Source organism: Hippoglossus stenolepis, chromosome 8 (genome assembly GCF_022539355.2).
Source record: "Hippoglossus stenolepis isolate QCI-W04-F060 chromosome 8, HSTE1.2, whole genome shotgun sequence".
NCBI classification, from domain to species: domain Eukaryota; kingdom Metazoa; phylum Chordata; class Actinopteri; order Pleuronectiformes; family Pleuronectidae; genus Hippoglossus; species Hippoglossus stenolepis.
This window is the reverse complement of record NC_061490.1, coordinates 4,531,037-4,552,513: the sequence shown is the minus strand read 5'-3', so window position 1 is coordinate 4,552,513 and position 21,477 is coordinate 4,531,037. Positions and strand designations below refer to the sequence as shown.

Here is a 21,477-nt window from a genome sequence, read left to right as displayed (position 1 = left end):
TGGAGTCCCCCCCCCTCCTCCTCCTACTGAACCGCAGCAGCATTCCTCTTGCGCACGCACACACACACACATGAAGCCCACGGAGATCCACTGTCGCTGTGCAGTGCAGTTTAAACTATCATTCCATGTATCTTAATTGTTTTGTTGCGTTCAGAAACAATAGATATCATAGATAATTTGTTCAGGATTGTAGATTTTTATCATTAATCTTCAAACGCTTAAACCCAACTTCAACCCCGGCCTAGACCTTAATCTAACCATAAACCATAAACCTCAATCCAAAATCTTAATCCTGAAGTGCCGGAGTAGATGTGAGGATGATCAGAATGTTCTTATGTAACAGGATCTTGCTCATTTTCCTAAGAAGGAGAGACTTTTTAGGACACACAGCGTTCCTGTTGTGTAAACAACTGTATGCAACAGACTGAAGGTGTTGCATTGTTTTCTGTTCAAATCCATGCAAGTAGATGCCGTCTATGACTAAGCCTGCCCTTGCTTCGATCCTAAAGGTATACATGACTCCAAAGAATGAGGCTGGAGCAAAAAACAGCAACGGTAAAGGTCCAAGCTGCTTGTGCAATCGCAGAGAAAGCAAGAGAGCAACTCGTGGGGATGGTGTTTAATTTCAATCTTAATTGAAACTTCTCCCTCTCTTTTCACTCCATGCCCCAAACTGTCCACTCTTCTAACAACTCTCGTCCTCAGCCTGTGCTCTCTCCTCCATCCGTCTGCAGCTCCTCAACCTCTGCAGCTGAACCTAAATCACTCTCTCTGAGGTGTAATTAGACCGCTGACCTGGGAGCTGGCGCCCAGTCTTTCTCACTGTCACAAGTTCTGATGTAACCGTTTTATTTTGCTGCTCGCTGTAGCAAGATGGCACAGCGGTTAATTACACACACACACACACACACACACACACACACACACACACACACACACACACACACACACACACACACACACACACACACACGCGACATTAGGGAATCGGTTTGATCCAGTGGTTTGGTGTTAATAGCAACAAATAGCAGACATTTCAAACTAACCACAGTTGTGTATAATTGTGCATCTTTGGTCTATGAAGTGAGACGGCAGCACAGAGACAAAACATTAATGAGACAACAGCCAAGAGGTGTATTTTGTAATTTGGCTGATTCACAGATTCAACATTAATTAAAGTTGATCAAATCTACGGCAAATAATTGTCATTTCACACAGCAAAATGTATCTGAGAAGCGTGTGTCCTATATTCACCACATAGGCTTAGTCCATATTTATACGTTTTCATCGGAAAACACATCAATTGTGCTACAAATACGCCTGTCTTCCACACTACTTTGGGAGTTTGGTGTTTTCAGGCGTGTTAGTAAGGACGGGGATTAAGATGCAGAAGCAAAAGGCTTGTGAGGAGAGATCGATAAAGTGACAACCAGTGCCTGCTTTGAGGAAAATGCATTGAGGTGTTGCAATATCGTTTGTGTGTGTGTGAACACAGTGTATCTGTTTGAATTTTCATTGCTCACTCATTTACTTGGCTCCTTTGCTTTTGTTTCGTGCTGTGTGCTTTGTTTTCAAACCTGTCTTTACCTCGAGGCAAAATGTGAAGAACACATCCTGTAAGAGTTGTCAAGAGGAGATATGAGAACATAGCAGGGCAGCAGATCTGCTTTTTGACACACACACACACACACACACACACACACACACACACACACACACACACACACACACACACACACACACACACACACACACACTGGCAGGATGGGATGGTTTCTAAAGAAATCTCCTGCTGGCTCTGCTACAGAAAGTGTGTGGGCTCAAACGGGCAGTTGTTGTTGCAAAGTGGTTCACACAAGTATAAACACACACACACACACACACACACACACACACACACACACACACACACACACACACAGTATAAAAAAGCACAATTCCAAACAAAGTAACCTATATGTAAAATCCAACTTCAACAACTGGAAAAGGTGTCTCTGTATGGTACAAAATACTGCGTTCTGAACCCTCTCTGTGTGCATAGACAGTATATAAAGTTACTGATTCCTATATAAAGAAGGATGATGCGTCTCCCCTCGCTCTAACTATCCAGATATGAAGCCAGAATATCATGGCTGCAAACACTGCATCTTGCAAATTTGGAGCCAGCGATTGGCAGATGGAGCGACGGTATCGAGGTGCCACCGATACATACGCTAGACCAATCTGTTAAAGCTGTCATCATGACATTTCACCTCGTTTATTTATAGCATCAAATAACTAATTAAAGCAAAACTCACAATAACAAATTTGCACTTGAACAAACACCAGTGTGATAAGAACAACCATCCTTGAGAAAATGTATCTCACATGTTTTTTTACTTTTATTTTTAGTCAATACCTCATCCACAAACATGGAGGAGGCAGGATTTATGATAGGTCAGCCACCAGGTGGTGATCAAGGCACTTTGGCTTCACTTTGGTGGGGACGTCAAGTCATCAATCTTTATATACAGCCTCGTGAATATAAGTGTGAATGTCTATATGTCACTGGAATACCACTAAATACAACAAAGACACAATAAATCCTTATAGGATTATAAGGGAAGCATAAAACTAAATATTATGGTGTGCTGGGATATGAGCTAAAACGACATACTATACATCATAACACATGACATGGTTATTAATAATTACTAAACAAAATCACCACAATTCACCACAGACTCCAGTAACAGCTAGACTAGCTCGGTCCAAAGAAATCAATCTAACAAAAATATTATTTTGTCAAAAAAGGCTCAAAACAACATGGGAAAGTACTGTGTCTGTTCAAGAAACAGTCCGTGTGTATAACCTTAGTTTTAGTACAGGTAACAAACCAGATACAACATGTGATTAGTGAGCTTAAATGGTTTAGGAGGTGGATTGTGTCACCTTTAGACTGAGCCAGCTTAGCTGTTTCCCAGTGTTACCAGACTTTGTGCTATAAGCTACAGTAGCCAGCTGCTGGTGTTAGCCTCTGTGCTGACATGATAGTCGCAATGATCTTCTCATTTAATCAATTAAAGAAATTGAACAAGAGTATTTCCCAGAATGTCAAAGTATTCCCTCAAAAGAGATACTGCAAAAACAGCAGTGTAATGTGGTCCACATAAAGTCCCTGTGGGCTTATTATTGGCACATGAAAGTTCACAAAGGTCACAATAAAGTCATTATTGACCATCGTCAGTCCCTGGAGGAATATTCGAGGAGCGCTTTTGTTTATGAGTGTGTGCGAGCCAGTGAGTGTGTTTGTGTGTGTCCTGAAACATCTGCCCAGGAGTTAATGTCCAAAAATAAAATAAAAAAGACGAAGCACCACACAGGAACTGGGGGCTGCTAGATGAGAAAAACAAACGCTGTTAGTCTTTTATACAGGGCACCGAGTTTTTCTAGCGAGTGCTCCGAAGCTACATGACACATTTCTTTCATACGCAGACTGACAGGCATTATACCGTGAGAGGGAGCTTATGGGGCTACATGGCCATGATGGATGGCTGTATAAAAAAGAGCTGGAGATCCCATCTGGGTCACGTCTTATCGGGGCTGACTGATTCACATTGATGAAATCATGACGGCTCGCTAACCCGCCCAGCGGAGAAACTCTAAACTAACACTCAGGTAAACAAGGCGGCATCTGAGGAGAGATGCATGTCAAGGGGAGTAGAGAAGGCAGAGCAAATAATGAGAGAAGGGGGGGGGGGCAGCAGAGGGAAGATAAGTGGTAAATAGTGATGTAAAGTCATGGCAGGAGATGGATTGGGATAATAAGAGCTGACCGAGAAAGAGAGAGCGAGAGATCGAGGCAGACAGAGAGCGAGGACGAGAGAGAGAAATGCAGGCTGTGGGCTGCACGCTGCAGAAAGTGTCCATCACACAGGAGTACCCACCACTTCTTAGCAATTTGGACTATTGATCACCGTCGTCTAATGAGAGGATCAGTGCCCGAAATAAATGTGTCTCTGAGGGTTATTAGCTCTGTCTGGGTTTTTCTCCCTCAAACTTGCATTAAGAAGGTGTAACTGAAACTGTGCCAGACTATACATGGCTTGTTATGACAGATATTCTTTGCAGTGTAACAACAGCACAGGAAACTGGCGGATCCACAACATTCATCCAATTGTGCACCAGAGACAATCTGCTGGTGAAGTTACAAACTCCCCCCACTCCCAATCAGGTTACACTGCGCAGTGCAAATGTGGGTGTGCGTGTGTTAAACACACCATGCAGGAGCACGGTGGTGTGCTCGTGTGTGGGTGGGGGGGCATGGAAATGGTGAGATTTCGAGAACATTTGCGTTTTCTTTTTTCCTCTACTTTGACAGATGTTTTAGTTGGAAAAAAAACTCAACGAAATATCCCACTTAAGAGATAGCTGTTCCAATTTTTGCTCCTAAGTGACCTGTTGAAAAACAAACAAGCCAATTCCACTGGAAAACATCTGTCTCCGGAGGTTTGACTAGAAAAGATCACTTGTTGAAAGCAGAGAGCTACGAGAATGACGTTTGCGGCTATGGCTGCTTGCAAAGAAATGACACAGAACAAAGATAAACAACACCTACATGTCTGACATATATACGTTAAAGATAGGAAAAGAGTAGCTGGATGACTAAGAGAATGACATCAAAGACCAAAGAACATTGAAAATAATGTGCTGGAGGACGGAAATGCATTAAAATAAGTGTGGATACATCTCCATTATGTACCATAACCAGCTACATATATTTCTCAAGTTTATCTCCCTCCTCTGACGCAGGTGGGCTTAAGGAAACCAGATCACGGCATCCTGTCGATGAACAAGAGGCAGTAAAGTTCAACGACACAACCTGATGTTTAAGCAGTAGTGGGTTTAGCACAGCGACATCTGGAAGCCTTCAACACCTACACTGAGCTGGCATCAATGTCAGGCTGACAACCTGTCCGGTAATGGGCACATTATGTCAGTGGGATATTAATGGTCACAAATTGCTGTCAAGTAAAAGGTGTGCAGGCTGAGTGTTTATTTCAAATGAAGCAACCCTGTCCCCTATCGGCTTGGAAACAGGAGAAACAAGAGTAAGGGCTTCTCAAAATCTTTCACATAGAACTAAATAGACTACATTTGGGGTTTTACTTCCTGGTAAACATCATTATACTTTAATTTTGGTCTAGCTCAACAAATGCTATATTATTAGAGCTTCTCTTATTTTGACGCTGTAGAATTGTCGAAAATATTCTGTGGGTTTTTTTGCATCTCGCTGACTAAACCTTTTAATATAATACTTTGTAATAAAATACATGTAGTATTAACATTAATATACTATAATACTTCTTTATAATATACTTAAAATTGTGTCATTAATATACTATAATACTTAATAATAATATTAACAATTATATATTGCAGTAATTGAGAAACATCTATAGCCTATACTATAACACTTTTTATATATATAGGTCTATATACATACTTTTTGTATATACAGTGTCTATATAGTACTAAGCTTTTGTTGTCATCCTTTGTTAGTTACTGCTTCACACAGACAATCAATTATTAATGATTACTCTGGAACTGCCCCGGATATGAAGGACAAGCTAAACTAAAGTATCAAATGCTGCTTGGCCTTAACTTGCACATCAGCACAGAGACATGCAGATTCAGTTTGAATGCAGTTTGCTTATATGACATGACAAAGTTTATATCCCTTCATAACACAACATAGGAAATTGTGTGATGTGAAACGATTTTACTTCGTCAGGCCAATACAAGAAGATCATGCATTAGTAGCAGTTAGTAATGCATGTATAGCAGTAGTAGTAGCATATATCATGTATATAAGAACGTCGCGTCTATGGAGACGTCTAAGTAGCTACAAATTGTGGTACGATGGGTATAATTAATTTCAAAACCTGCAAAATTTCAGCTCCACCCTGCACTCCACCGCATGTTGATATATTACTACAGAGGAGCAACAAAGGGTAACACAGGAGAAAGCAATGGTTGCATCAAGCAGTCATGTTTACGCAGCTTCCCCTCGAGAGAGAGAACAGGCGCTTCCAGCGGGAGTTACCTGCTTCAGTCAGGCAGCAAAACAGCCATTAAGTCAAACAGCCAGCCAGTCAGCACTGCTGCAAACCAACAGGTCAGTTATACAAGAAATAAGCGACAGAGGGATTATTACACACCGTCATTCTCTCCACACCGCACCAGTGGACAGCTTTACACAACACTATGGCCAACAGAGACTGCTGGATGGGTTACTGAAAATGGAGATGACTCGCCTCCAAAGAGAGACACACACACACACACACACACACACATACACAGAGAGAGAGAGAGAGAGAGTCTGCTGGTACACTCATATGTATTTATATGAATCTAGGATCAGTGAATCAGACTGGGTTGTGGGTATGGAATGGAAAACACAAGAATTTAGCTCACAAAGAAAGAACAGAGAGATGTTTCGAGAGGTAAAGAAACTAATATGAAAGGAACAGAAGGACTACGACTAAAAATACTGTGGCAAAGTGGTTCTTAGTTTTTTTTTGTTTTTCTAAACTAAGGACCCCCTACAAGAAAGAAATTATTAAGGGGCCCCCTCATGAACAGTATGACCCTTGGAATAATATGAAACATTGCCACACTGTTATTTATGTAATAATGACTTAGTTACACAGTCACTCTAGAATTAATAAACACCACACTTGTTGAATGTCAATTCTAATGAGTTATCTCGGATTTGCTTCACACAATTAGTAGAATTAGATGAATAATGTTTAGGGGTTAAAGATAATGTGAAAAACATTATCTGTAATTCCTCTCTTAGTTGGACCAAAACCATTTGATGCTTGAATAAAGTGTTGGCATTAGTCGACACTTTGCATTTTTGTAGGCTAGTTGTTCATCTGTGGGTTTAGCTGAGTGCAGTAGTAAAGCCATGTGGCAGTGGCATCTACAGCAGATACGGTGTTGTTATTGACAAGCACTTGAAAAGTCATAGTTGTCATGCATGACTTTAACAGCGCTAATGCGGTGGACACACAAAAAGAAGCATGGCCATGCAACCAGATTTAGATTCTCGACTAAAATCAACAGTGTGGAAATAATTTACCAGAGCAAATCCGTCAGCTGCAATATAAGTAAGGCTGCCCTATAAGTACAACAACAATACAAGCACTATACATAACCAACTAAAGCTACACTGGCTAACGCTAGCAGCAGTAAAGTTATCGAGGAGAAGCACCAACAGGGTGGACAAGGAAGGCAGACGACAATCTGAGAATTCTCTAAACATTATATCACCGACCACCAAACGTCCAGTCTCTGTCTCACATTGACAAAGGTCAGAAAAAATGTGTCTCAACTAGTCTGTCTCGACCACTACTATAATGCAGAGGTCATAAATGCCCTAGTATGCACCGAGGCCAGCTATAACCTCAAATAACCTCATTAGGAGGTGTTGTGCCCATAGCATGTGTATTTTGGGGATAATGTGCATTAAAGATTAGGATTTATCAGTCTGGTTAAGTGTAAAATGTTGCTCCTACCCACATGAAAATGCACATTTGGCATTACCATTGTTTGCTTATATTCTAGATGAGGAGTCATGGTCATAGTTAGGCTGCTGAACCCTGCCTGCCGCCCTGTTAGAGACTAAGTATGAGATTAAGACTCAATGAGTGTGTCTGATTTTTCTTATTGTTTTTTGGGGGATTTTTTTCCAGGGGAGAGAGGCTTTTGTGGTCATCCTTAAAACTATTAATTGGGTGATTTTGTGGAGTTGGTCAGGTATAATCTGATGGGATTAATGGCTATCCTCTTTAAATAGAGTTCTGTGGGCGGGGATTAGATGATCACAGCCAGTCGGCCTCAAGAGCGACAGATTTTCATCTTTAGGGTTTTAAGGGAAAATAATGTCGAAGCAATGACTAAGTTGATACAAGGGGACATGATGTTGTATACAAATGTTTTTGCCAGTGCGTACAACAAATAGAAAAAAAACATCATGGCATGTTTTGATGAAAGTTTATGCATTAGGAGGGATACTCTGCAGGTCCTAATCATTTCAGATTATTGGAAGAGCTCCAGCCTAAGGTTGGTGTTTGACTCGGATGGTGTGTTTGGAGGTAGGGGTTAGGGAGTGATGGGGGGGTACTACCAGGAGCCCTTACCTTCCTCCCCTTAACTACGCTCCTCACATCTGGATACAATGTAGGAACAGGGCACCGAGGCCAGGGGGATAGCTGAAGGGAGGGTGCGAGTGTGCTGGGGGATTCTTTACAAAACATCAAGAGCCAATGGGAAAAGGTGGTGGTGCTTCTGCATTGGGTGGTGGATGTGGAGTAGCGGGGTAGTGTGTGTGTTGTGGTGGTGGGAAGGTGGGGGGGTACTAAAAAAGCTCCCTGTCTTTGGTCTCTTCTTCCCTGTGTAGTTTGTCTGCAAGGCCCCCGAGCAACAGACAGAGAAGCAGCTGGGAACTGAGGTGAGCAGCGAAACAGCAGCCCCGGAAAACACACTGAGAGAGGGCAAATCTGGACGAGGTGAAAATCTGGCATTTTAAACTTTAATGGGTTTAATACACTGGACACATTGTAATCACACCAGGTTTAAATTGCCCTATACACTTTTAAATAGTTATTGAGGCTACTTCCATACTACTGTTTTAGTTTAAAACAGTGTTTTCAAACTAAAACAAACTCTTTACTCAGGAGCATTTTGGCACGGTATCAGTTTTAATCCCATGACCTGTAATCAAACGTAGATGTGTAAAACCTGCACACTAATTTGGTAGGTAAGCTATTTAGGTGAAAAGTGAAATCATAACAATTTAAGTTGCCAACATAGACCATAGAATGTCTATAAAGAAGGATGAAGCGCCTCCACATTCCATCTGCTCACATTATCCAGGAACGAACCAAAGTATCCCAGATTCGAGGGCTGCCATCTTAAGCATTTGGAGCCAGAGCCAGAGAATCAATGTCCGGCCGATCCACGCACTCGACCAATCGCAAGTCAGTCTCAGCTGTCAATCAAACAACTAATTAAAACCAAATTTACCAGAAAAATGAATATTTGGACAAACATCGCTGCAACAAAAGCTACTTTATATGATTGACCCAACTTTGAGAAACATTTATTTTCATGTACTTTGACTTTTGAGTGTCCCGTGTCCCATCTGCTAACATTGAGGAGGCGTGGTTAATGACCGCTTTGGCCTTTGGGGAGCAGTCATGTCGTCCATCTTTAGATACAGTCTATGGTGCATAGGTGTGAATGTCTATATTATATCACAGAAAATAAAACACACTGCCATATAAATTCACTATTTTGATACCACAAAGACACAATAAATGCCTTTAGGGTTATAAAAGCGTTACAGCTAAAATAAATAATTTCTGTAGGATAAATGAGATATAGAACTACCACCTAATTATCATAACACCACCACTAGTATACAGTTAACAAACAGCCACAGACTGTAGTAAAATCAAGAGTGGCATCATGGGCTTTGCTAACAGCTAGCCTCATGATCGGGACCCTTTTGCTTCACTTTTGGGGAACTGTCATATCGTCCATCTTGACAGTCTATGACATGAACAAGCTTCAACAAGGTTCTTCATTGTGGGAGCATAACACATCACTCATCGTTATAACACTAACTGAGAGATTAGGATTTAACCTATTTTGTCTAATACTGTATTTGTGATTTTTTTTGTTCTATATAAAATGCAGACAAAACAACAAGAGAAGGTTGTAAAGGCTGTTACTAATTTCCCTCTTCCCTTCCTTGCTGAAGAACAAAAAAACCATAAAAATAGGGTGCACATGGCCGGCAACCTGCTCCTGAATCCAGCTTCCAGCATGTTTGTGGTTCCACTGTATCTCTGGATTTGGGGTGATTAGACCTTGGGCGAACCTCCTGCTCCTCCTGACCTCTGTCCTCAGAGACCCTACAGCCTGCTTGACCCAGACAGACGTGCTACTATAACTACTTCCTAAACCCTTCTTCCTCATGCATGTTTACTCCCTTCACTGCTCAAATGAAGAGAGTTAGTTAGGAGTGGAGTAGCAATGGATCCCTGTGTATAGGGTTAAATTTCACTGCATTTCAATTCACAGGGGTCTCAGACTACCTCAAGAAAACCAGATGAGATGTTTCAGTTCTTCCATTTGGCTGATAATTAGGTTTTTACATTGTATTGTTACTATACTCTTCATTCTTTTGACATGTTTTCAGACAGCCACAAGAAGTCAAACTGCCCAGTATATTTCCATCTGAGTGGGTCTGGCATGTCTTTTCTTTTCCCCACAGAAGAAAAGGACATAACAACAGTGAGGAGCAGCCACATCAAGCGCAGCATTTCAACAAAAAAGAATAAAATCACTACTAATTGTGGTTTTTAAAAGCAACATCACAAATGATTGTCTTTATCTTGTATAACAATCAAGTTTTTGACAGGACAATGTCCAAACTAACATTCAGCTCGACTCCCTCTCTTCCACACACACACACACACACACACACATGTGCATGCACACACTAACTACAGCATAACGTAGCAAGGTTAGGCTGACATCAGCGGCTAACGATCAGTTCCTCTGTGGGCTGAATGATTAGCTGCAGTAGCCCGGAGACATTTCCAGGTTTTTTTCCCCTAAGTTAGTCAGACATGCAATATCGTTGGCTTTCAGTCTGCACTAACTACATCCACTCTCTTCCATTCGCTCTGACTCTGTACAAAAAAAGCCAAGGACTTTTACAGACTGATCGATGATGCTAACGATGCAGTGAATGTGGGGCAGTTGAAAAAGAGGGAAATAGTAGAGGAGCATACAAGTTTTTCATATTTTTATGTGTTTTCATACTCTAGTGGAGCAACAACAGGAGTTACTCTGAGTGTGTGTGTGTGTGTGTGTGTGTTTGTAGGTGTGTGTGAATGGGTGATGTGAGTAGCAGTTTATTTGTATCAAAGTGAAACTAAATTGAAAACTTGTTAAGTGGTAATCCAGAACTTCCTGTTTTTTGTACTTTTAGAACCCTGTTTACAACTGAAATGCATGTAAGTTTTATGTCTGCTTCCTGCCTACCAGAAATCACGTGTCAGTCAAATTTTGGATTATTCTATTTATGAAATTCCAACAGCTGCCGCTCCCTTTTTTGTCTGTACCTCACCTACCTAACTATTTCTTGTTTTTCTTCTGAAGCAAAACGTGACTTCTGTTCATCAGAGATGCAGTCAATGTTTTCTCTTAGGAAAAAAATACATAAAAAAATTATATGTATTAGTGTAATTTAGGACCTATTTTTCTTCAGACTTGTTTATTCCCACTCGGAGGGTGTTTATTAACTGGAACAGTTTGGTGAATGCTAAAGAGGAGCCTCTTTGCTTGGGAAACAGCTCAACACAAACCCAACCCCCATCCCACCCTTACAGCCCTCCGGGCTGCTGTGAGTTTGGATTAAGTTTGGTTGCCATGTCTCCTCCCTACCAAAGCCTGGCTGTCACCACCACAAAACACACACACACACCCAGACACCTACATGCTAAGTTTGCATATCACCTAGTGGCCTATCAAATTTGAGGAAGGCCATTGTCTTGCAGGAAGATAAACAGACCAGACAGATGAGGTAGAAAGACGCAAACAAATCCATGATGCACTGTGTAAGACATAGTAAAACATGCATTAACTGATCTATTTGACATGTTTTTCATCAATCTGATTTCTTTTTATGAATAGATACAGGATGAATCAGAATTAAAAGCTGTTTATGTAACATAATTAAGAAATTGACGCTGTCTTTAATTCCCATTTAATGCTGTCTACTTGAGTGCGTGGGTGTGTGTGTGTGTGTGTGTGTGTGTGTGTGTGAAGCAGTGGATCAATAATGGTAGTCTACTACAGTGACATCTGGGCTGGACAAAGAGTGCTGTTCCTTCCCCCGCCAGCTCTCCTCTCTCTCCCTCTCTCAATCCCTGATCACAGCCACGTGGTTCTCTGGGCTATTTCTCCCGGCTAAGCTTATTTCTCTTCTTTAATCCCGCAGCAATCACAGCAACAATGCCAAGCGTCGGGTTCATAGACGCAGGCAGAAATCTATTAACTATGATCACGATGTCAGCTCCAACCCGATAAGCACTGCTAATGAATCCGGCACATTCGGCGCAGCTCTCTGTGCTCGTGATTGTTATTTCATTGGATCATCAATAATGTGTAAGATGGGGAAACCAACGTGAGTGACGGTGATGGATAATGCCGCTTGTAAAGTGGTTAATGTGCTTCCATTTGGACTGAAGTGAGATTCTGTTCTCTGTAGAACTCCGACACTTCCTATTCAATTCAACTGATGCAGTGACGAGGAGCTGGAAAGCTGCGGGCCCACGCTGCTGTGTTCTCAGTTCATAAATGGGGTCGATATTCAGCCATGATTAACAGATTATCAGCAACTCAGTGTGGTCAGCCTCGGATTTTGTTCTTGTCTTCACACAGCCACTTATTAGTACAACCAGTATTAATCTGACAGGGAAAATACTCATTGGGGATGAGGATAACCATGATCAAGCATGACCAGTGTTTTTAATTAAATGTTGTTTTATGTGCTAAGTTTTAAATAGTTTGACTACAAAAACATAGAGAAAATCTAATCAGAGGACTTATTGCACTATAAAACACTGAGAAAGGGAAATTGTTGAAACAACTGAAAAAAAGTACTTCAATTGGTAACATACAAATTCATTGAAGTTTGTTTACATTAAAGTTAACAAGATATTTTAACACAATGAATGACTTTGATTGGAAAAGACTTCCAATGAGTTTTAAGTAGTTTTACAACAAACGCATGCAGAAACAAAATCAATCTTCCTTGCACTATAATACAGAGAAAAATAGAAATTGTTGGACTAACTTCAAACAACTTTAATTGGTCACACACAAAGGAACTTAGTTTGTTCAAATTTAAATTGACAAGTCATATTAACACCACTAATAACTTGCCGAAAACCAACTGGTAATAAGATTTCTGTTTCAGTGAACACACATTGAATCTTGTTTATTAGCTGGACCTTTAATCACACTATTTTATCACGAGAAAATGTGGGTTGAGTTGTGCTCATCACTGGGATACCTGCACTGAAAGGGTTTGCTCTAAACATGTGCCAGAGATTTTATTTCAAGAGCAGGTTTTGTTACGTTTCCTCCAAATCCAGTTAGGTCTCATTTAATTTAGTGTTGACTTTATTTTTAATAATATAGCTTCAAGTTTTAACTGATGTTGACGTTAATAAAACTGTCAGTGTTAAAAAGTTATTGGTGTGTACAACTGTGGTGACAACATCATTAGCTTAGTCTTTTGTAAACATTTCTAAAATGAATAAACCCTACATGCAATTAATGTGGGTTGTTTCCACATCCCACATTCAGCTATTGTCACTTTGTGTGTTGACAGCACATCTATAAATACCACTGTCATTTTTTTTTTGTTCCTGATGAAGGCATAGTGTGAAAACATCAGTAAATAGTTATATTAAATAATGACAGTAAACAAAAAAGGGGGAAATGATGTGACACCTTCTACATCAACACACACAACAGATGTCTATGGTTGTTTCTTTTTTTTTTGTTTCCATTAGAGTTGATGCAATTTTAAGATGTGATATATTAATTCCTTTGCGGTAAAAATGTCACTGTTTGCAAATCTACAAAGCCCTCTAATAATCAGCTTGTCTGAAAGGATCCATGTAGTGTAGTTTGCATTGGGGGGGTTCCTGAGTCCCACGATGACTAAGTGTGGGAGATGGGTTTTCCACCACAGCAAAAAACGGTTTGAAGTTAAAAACACCAATGCACAAATGAAAAGGTACATGTAGGTGCAACAGTTGAGCCCCACGCAACACCACTACCATGTTCCTGCCCCCTCCCTCCCCACCACTTTGGGTGAAGGCTAAAATGGCCCCGTGCCTAAATCCCCACGCCAGCACCTCCTCTACCCCCCGTCAACTCTAACCCCCCTCCTATCTTAATCCTCCGATTACTACATCATTTCTGTGGGTCTAATTTGGACAGCTCTCAGCCCTCACAGTTTATATCTGGTGTAGTCTCTATTGATCCAATATCGGTGGGGAGCGTGCAGGTGTGACCCAAATAGAGAACGACCCATCTGTCACCAAAGTTTCAAGGAAATCTCCATCTAGGAATGTTTTGGTCTTAATGAAGGGACAAATGCACATACTGCACAGATGTAGGGTGACTGCTGCGGGAAATCTAAATTCCTTCTGATTATCCTAAGGCAGTAAGCAATACGTTTCCCATGGAGGGCTCATTTATAATTTAATCCGGGAGCTTGGTGTTTCTAGGCTGACACAGAGAGAGATTGCCCTTTCAGAGTGGAAACCCCCACCATGCAACGGGGAATCAATGCCAACAACACAGAAAAGAGCCCATAATAAAATGATGAGACTGTCTGGACCACCAACAAAGATATACACGCAATTCTTAATTTGTCTCTAAAGATGAAGCAGCACCAAAAATGTTTTTTTCACTTGTTGTTCGCTGCCTCTTGACACGATCCAACCTCAATATGACACAAAGTTATTTAAGCCTGTGAAGGAAGATATATCTTTCCTTTCATGAAGAAAAGGTTGATAAAATCTAGAACATAACAAGGGGGAAAAAAACAGAGAATAGGATGCATTAGACCTCAGCCTAACCGACTCAGTACAGGAAAACATGTCTGTCTTGGGCTTTATCGGTGCCTTTACTTTTTTCATAGCCATTCTAGTTCAAAGCTGCACTAACATGACCAGTTTGGACAGAGATGAAGAAACCGAGTCAAAGCAGGGTGGTAATTACTCTCGGAGAAGAAGCGAATGGATTCAGCTCATGGCATAAGTATGCACATGTAGGGCTCAACTGTAGCACACGCTGGAACGCTTTCAGACGCGGATTCAACCAGGTGCTGCAAAACCACCCACAGAAACCTGGGCCAAGTGTTTTTTGGCCACTAGGAGGCAGCATAAATTAGGCAAAGTGTAAAGTTGATATTGCTAATAGTTAGCAAAACACTTCCTCTTCACACACTAAGCAAAAACGCTGCAGTCCTATAATCTTTCTCTCTGTGTTGCTTTCACATGGACAGATCTCGCTCAGCAAACTGCTCCAGTCAATGGGTTGATCGCTACGAGCAACGCCTTCAACATTACAAATCACCATTATTAAAATAACCTATTGATCCGTTTTATTAACTGTGGCGTAAGTGAAACCTGGAGGATAATAATTAGAAGAAAAGAAAAAAACTGATCTAACTCTGTGATATTTTTTAAAAATTGACTGACCGGGTCGATGTAGTGTTCACCCCCCCCTCTCTCTCTCTCTCTTGGGGAAGGTAAATGACTATGAGCACGGTAAAAAAGGCACAAGGCAGTAATGAGTAATGAAAACAGCCGAGTTAGTGCTGCCATTCAGTGAAGGGCCTGCTGCTGTGGAATGTGAGGCGCCATTCATTCACATGGGTTAAAAATGCATTTCTGCCACCACAAAGCCCTGCCTTGTCCTCATTGTTTCTAGCCACCAATAAAACACTTCCACATTCTGAAGGGAGACGACCAAAAAAAAATGAAAATTGCTAATTTTACTCCCACAGATACAGAAAAGGGGGGGAGGGGTGATGGGTGGGGGAGACTTTGGGGGCAAAAAAAACTACAAAGTCATGTCGGAGATAAGTGTCATGGTGGGGTTGAAAGTTTGATCATGATAAGCACGGGGATGCAAAAGCAAGCAAACACGCTGCTTACAAAAGACCAACCGTCCTGCTCCCAAAAGCCAAATGTATGCAGCATTTACTCAGTATATGAGTGGACGCACAATGGTGGGGGGGTGGGGGGGGGGCAATCAAACACAAAGAGCTTCACTCGAGTCATGCGTGAGCTCTCGGTGGATCACTATGTGAATGGGAGGCATCTGCGGGGAAAAAAACGGCTTTCTAAACAATCTCATTTTTTATTTCTGTGCTATCTGTCATTCTGCGACCGTGGCAAGTGCTCAAATCAACATGAATCACCGACTGTCACGACGAGTCACATTGAAACATAGGTCATGTTCCTCTTTCTCCATAGTGCTCAACAAGTGATCTCAGACATGACAGCGGGCAGACGCTCGCATGACATAACTCCCTGAGAAAAATACCGCCCCGCTGACATCTAGAAGTAAGCCTGTTTGTGGCTTTTCTATTTTGATTTGTAATGACCTGCTGTGCTGCTGTTACACAGAAAATAATGACACATACACAAACAGCATTTATTTACAGCTTCCCTCAAGCTTTGCCGACCAAATGTGTTTACCTTTAAATCTATTCCTGGTGTTATTCCTGGGTTGGGAAAACAGATGGTGCAGCTCTTACACACTATTTATTATCTAACAGTCAGTTTGGTGAAGTCGGATCATTTATTGTTGTTGTGGGGTTTTTAGTGCGCCGTGTTCACTCATACAACCACAGAGTGAGAGCTACAGGGCTGAGGAAAGAAAATCATGTCTGAAATCTGACGTGGGGGGGGGGGAGACAATGTAATCCTGTCTGCAAAACAACGCACTGCCTCTCTTCCTCCCTCTCTCCCTTGTCTCTCTCTCTATCTATCGCTTTCTTTATGTGTGTGTGACCTACAGGAAAATTGCTGTATTTCTCAACAGGTACAGAGAAAAAACAGCACATCTCAAAAAGTCAATATCAAAAGAAGAAGAGGGAAAAAACACTGTCAAGTTCAGAAAACAAAAAAGAAACAAGAAGTTGAGGAACCAGAGCGCAGTGAGAGATTATTGCAGGAATACTGAAGGAATGTACACACAATATAATGTCTATGACAGACAGATACTATAGAAAAATTATTATATACAGTGAATATATAGTAGAACTCTACTAAATGTGAATATATATAGTGAATATGTAGTAAACTCTACGAAATGTGGGTATATACTGTGAATATATACAGTAAGCTCTACTAAATGTTAGTATAAAAAGTGAATATGTTGTAAAACTCTACTACACACAAGTGACACATGGAGTAGAGTGATTTATGTGTGTGCGTGTGTGTGGGGGAGTGTGTGTGTGTGTGTGTGTGTGTGTGTGTGTGTACAAAGTAAGCACTATTAACAACACTGCTGTTGTAAGTCAACACCAGTTAAGACACTGCATAATTCCCCACCCACTTTTTTTTAACCATTCGTGTTCTTCCAACTACAACCGTGGATGTGGGCATGTTTTGACAGTTGTGCACGAGCATGTGCACGTGCACAACTGTCTCCTCACTCTCCCTCGACTGCAATCTGAGCTTTTACATAACTATCTCCTCTGATAACTACTCCAGCCTGCCCCCCCTGAGGGAGAATGGCTGTGACAGTCCTATAATGTCCCTATAATAAACACATCTGTAATGTTAAATAGCTTAGATGTAGTGATCTGGAGCTGAGCTTTATGGGCTCTCTCTCTCTACCACCCACTGTAATGTTCACTGACTGGCTCCTGCAGCCACACATAAGTTTATTGCTGCCTTTGTGCTGTACTTTATAACACTGTTATATGACCTGTGATATAATAAAATGTCCATATAAAGTCTGTTTTGCCTGTTATTTCCATAAAGTGTCAGTGTATCACAAGCTTACTGTCGCTCTTTAAGGCAGGGTTGCACTCTCTTATCAAACATTCCTCTAAATCAGCCTTATCTCCATTGTAGCACATTCAGGCGACTTCTGCTGCCAGTCCGGTGTCTGTGCACTCTTTAAAGGAAATGACCGGGTTGAGCCAGAAAGAGTCTGAAACAGCCTCAGACTGCAGGAACAGCAGCAGCAGCAGCAGCAGCAGCAGCGAACACACCCTCATAATAACAAACAATAATAATGATATACAAGTCACTTCCTTACCGGTTAAAACACCGCGGAGCTCTGAGGACCTTCTCCCTCACACACTCACACTCACACACACACACACACACACACTCACACTCACCTTCACACTCACACTCACACACACTCACACACACACTCACACAGAAGAGCAGGGACCGGCGCAGTTCCTCCAAAAGCAAATATAGAGTCCAGATCCAGCAGAGATAAAGAGAGACTGATACTCTCTGTCCTCCAGGACCGCGACTGCCTGACCACAGCGAGCTCAACTTATTATTACCAATATTATTATCATCGTTATTTATCTGTGGCCGATTCCTGTCTCCTTGTGTTGTAGTAACAGTACAGGTTCCTCGCTCTCTCTCTCTCTCTCTCTCTCTCTCTTTCTCTTTCCTCGCTCTCTCTCTCTCTCTCTCTCTCTCCCTCCCTCTCTCTCTCTCTCGTCTCTCGTCGTTTCACTGGTGCTGCCTTCAGGTGTCATCGGAAATCTTTCAATTATCAAGCCAAACTTTCGAAACTGGGAATTCTGGATGAACATTTTTAACATATATTGATATCCAGAGGGCATTCATATACATAATAAACATTTATATGTATGTAATTGTGCATAAATTAATAGCCCTACAATGTTTGTCTACATACTATATTTCCTGAACGAGGGGTCCAAGATTTGGGAATGTATTATGGGATATTGAGTGCATTGGGTAATTCAAAGTGATGGTATATCAAAGACCGAAAATTGCCAAATAAGTAAAAAATACATAAATACATAAATACATCAATTAAGGACTCAATAATGAATTTATAAATGTAGAAATATATGTATAGCCTACGTCATTACCAAATTGTATGTACTTCTTTGTTTTTTATGTATTTGTTTTGGCATTTACTTACTAATTTATAGGCCATTACTATCAAGTTCATTTCTTTTATTTATACATTATCGAGTTGTTTGTTTATATATTTGTTTACGTATTTTGGATTTTGGCAATTCCGGTCCTCAATATACCATCACTTCAACTAAGTTTCTTAAATAGCCCAATAACACCATAGTAGTAGACCTATAGCTACATGGTGTCGTGGACGGAGTTGCAGTGGTTCCAGTCTCTCAGATGAGAGGAAGTGTTGCTTTTCTTCTGTTAATGATAATCCATATATTTTGGTTTTCGGAGATTTTCTCTATTTTCTGACTGATTTCAAAGAGCAGATGATAAATTAATTTAAAGACATGATACAAAGTTTATGGGTAAATTCACAAGCTTCACTTGATTAATAACTAGTATTAGATAATTCAGATTTATTAAAATCTGAATCAGATCGATATATAGTTTATGTGTTATTGGTGAGGTGTGTTTCAATAGAACCTTTGTGCAATCCATTTCCCATAATTGCTTCACTTATAAGAAAGTGCACTGGGCAGCCCCAGATACGGTGTGATAAAAACATTAGATCACCCAACATCCCCTAAATCAACAAAACTTCCCTCTATCAGAATAAATAACAAGGGGATTTCTGATCGAACTTGTACGTGTCATAAGGAAATGTCGGAGTTTATGGGAGCACCTGAATGCATCATGAACGGAAAGAAGCCCTGTGTTTGCGAAACAGTGAGGACAAGATCGAGGGCAAAGAAAGAGAGAAAAAGTTTGTGTTTGATTTTCACACACACACACACACACACACACACACACACACACACACACACCAGCTGATCCAGTGATGGAGACGTGTGTGTGTGTGTGCGTGCGTGCGTGCGTGTGTATATGCCCAGAGAGGAGAAGAGGTGACACTGAGCAATTGCTCCTGGATCACCAGCAGTCTCAGCACGCACACACCGCACGCTCGCCAACGGTTGCGTGCGTAAAAAGACGTGTTGGTGCCACAGGCAATCGGACGCGCTCTCTGTGATCGTGTTACGCGTGTAGACAACATACTTTTTCACATTACACACGCACGCACGCACACACACACACACGGTCACCTGTATGCGCGTCATTGATACGGAGCACCCACCCAGCAGCCGGAGGTGGGGTCCATTGTGTCCCTTTAACCATAACAGCAGGCTCACATCCTGGAGGTGCATCATCATTAGGGGGAAACAAAGTTACATGCGCAGAACCCCCGCACACACTATACGCGAGCACACACACACACACACACACACAAACACACACAATACCCCCTCTCTTTGCCCCTCCCTCTCCACATGTTTCCACTGCCCCCCCATCTCCACCACTACCACCCCACCGAAACACGCACATGCACGCGCACACGCACCGTGCATGTGAGTGGTGAGGCTGCTGCGCACAGACTGAAAGCAGAAGAAATGCGACAGGAGCGGACCTGAGATCAGCTTCCAGCGGTTTCACATCCTCAGAAGAGAGAGAGCCTCCCCTGCGCGGCCGCGCACTACTGAGCTGGCACCTGTGCCTTGCTCAGCGGCAGTTGTGCCAGGCCTGTTATGTAGGACACGACTTCTTAATATGGATACCCCCTTTACTCCTCCCTAACGTCCACCTCCACCCAGTGTGTGTGTGTGTGTGTGTGTGTATGTGTGTGAAACAGTCTTTTTTTTATAGATCAACTCTCTCCTCTCCTGGATGTTACTCACAACTATGTAACTGCACCTCATCTGTGTGTTTCATGCTGCTGACATGAAAGTGTGCCTGAAAAATCTTAATAAAAAAGGAAGAGATGTGTGTGTCTGCGTGTGTGTGTGCGCGTGTGTGTGTGTGTTGAGCTGGTGGAAAGTTTGATCAGCCCCAGGGATGTTGGTGGAGGACATGGGAGCAGCCATGCGCACTACACATCCCTACTTCTTTTCTTTTCCTTCATTTGAATAACTGACTTCAGACATTAAGTGTGATGACTCACAAGTGTCATCGAGCCGGTGCGAGTTAGACACTGTCAACGAAAAGTGGAGAAATGATACGAGTAATACCTGTGATCACCGTGAGGAGGGTCAATCCGGAAACATATGTTCACATTGTAGTTTAAATCATCCCTTACCCCCTTGCCTGGGTATTCCCTATTTATAAATCAAGATCCGGACAATCGCCTGCCACCCATGTACCCCCCTTCTCTCTCTCTCTCTCTCTCTCTCTCTCTTATAGACACATGGAGTGATCCGGGATAGTGTGTGTGTGTGTGTGTGTGTGGTTGTGTGTGTGAACGAGAAGCAAACGATGAGATGTACATACCTGCTCGATCCAAACCCAGATATTCCAGGCTGAAGAGGCTCAGACAATCCTAAAGGTGAAAGCATGCTCTTTGCAGTGTCTGCTGAAGTGCATGATTGAGTAGGTCGAGTCCATTCTGTCCCGCGGGGGTGGTGACAGAGGGGATTCCTGCTCGTATCACTCCGATACTATACGTGTGTTTTGCTTTCAGTTGAACATACACACAACGTTTCGTTACGTGTGGAAACGGCTGTCATAAAACACGTGTCGTCTCAGTGCCCCCGTCGTGCGTCTCTGAGAGTTTCCTGACACCCACCGTTCCGCGGCTGACTGGTTCCGCCCGAATTAAATGGAACTATCTGCTATTGTCTGATCAGCGAAAAGTTGTTGATAG

General features: G+C 41.9%; 1 protein-coding gene across 3 annotated transcripts in view; it reads right to left on the bottom strand.

The window, feature by feature from the left end:
* The window catches only part of znf516 (zinc finger protein 516), a 48,605-nt gene extending 27,369 nt beyond the window's left edge, over window positions 1–21,236 (bottom strand). For 2 of the 3 annotated variants that reach the window (XM_035163367.2, XM_035163369.2), the window contains exon 1: window positions 17,923–18,256. The gene's annotated coding sequence lies outside the window, so the exon portion shown is untranslated. Of the gene's footprint in view, window positions 1–17,922; window positions 18,257–21,104 lie in introns of those variants that run through there. The other variant, XM_035163368.2, reaches the window with a different exon arrangement.
* Between the last annotated feature and the right edge of the window lie 241 nt (window positions 21,237–21,477).